Genomic DNA, 792 nt, shown 5'->3' on the forward strand with positions numbered 1-792 from the left:
TTCCAGAAGGCTTTCGACACCGTTCCTCACAAGCATCTTCTAGCCAAACTGCGTGCGTATGGAATATCGCCTCAGTTGTGCAACTGGATTCGTGATTTCCTGTGAGGAAGGTCACTGCTCGTAGTAATACACGGAAAGCCATCCAATGAAACAGAAGTAATATCCGGCGTTCCCCCTAGTAAGTGTTACAGACCCTCCATTATTACTGATCGATACGAACGACATGGCAGACAATCTGAGTTGCCCTATTACACTGTTTGCAAATGACGCTGTCATTTACCGAGTTGTAAATTCATCAGATGACCAAAACGAATTGCAAAATGATTCAGATAAGATATCTGTATGGTGCGAAAAGTGGCATTTAACCCTGGATAAAGAAAAGTGTGAAGTTATTCACATGAGTTCTAAAAGAAATCCGCTAAATTTCGATTACGCGATAAGCCACACAAAACTGAAGGCTGCAAATTCAACTAAATACTTAGGGATTACAATTACAAATAACATAAATTGGAACGATCACATAGATAATATTGTGGGTAGAGCAAACCAAAGACTGCTATTCACGGGCAGAACACGTAGGAGGTGCAATAGGTCTACTAAAGAGACTGCGTATACTACGCTTGTTCGCCCTATTCTGAAGTATTGTTCTGCGGCATGGGATCCTCATCATGTGGGACTGATGGATGACATCGAAAAGGTTCAAAGAAGGGCAGCTCGTTTTGTATTATCGCGAAGTGGGGCAGATACTGCCACAGACATGATACGTAAATTGGAGTGGCAATCATTAAAACA

Source organism: Schistocerca americana, chromosome 2 (assembly GCF_021461395.2).
Source record: "Schistocerca americana isolate TAMUIC-IGC-003095 chromosome 2, iqSchAmer2.1, whole genome shotgun sequence".
NCBI lineage: Eukaryota > Metazoa > Arthropoda > Insecta > Orthoptera > Acrididae > Schistocerca > Schistocerca americana.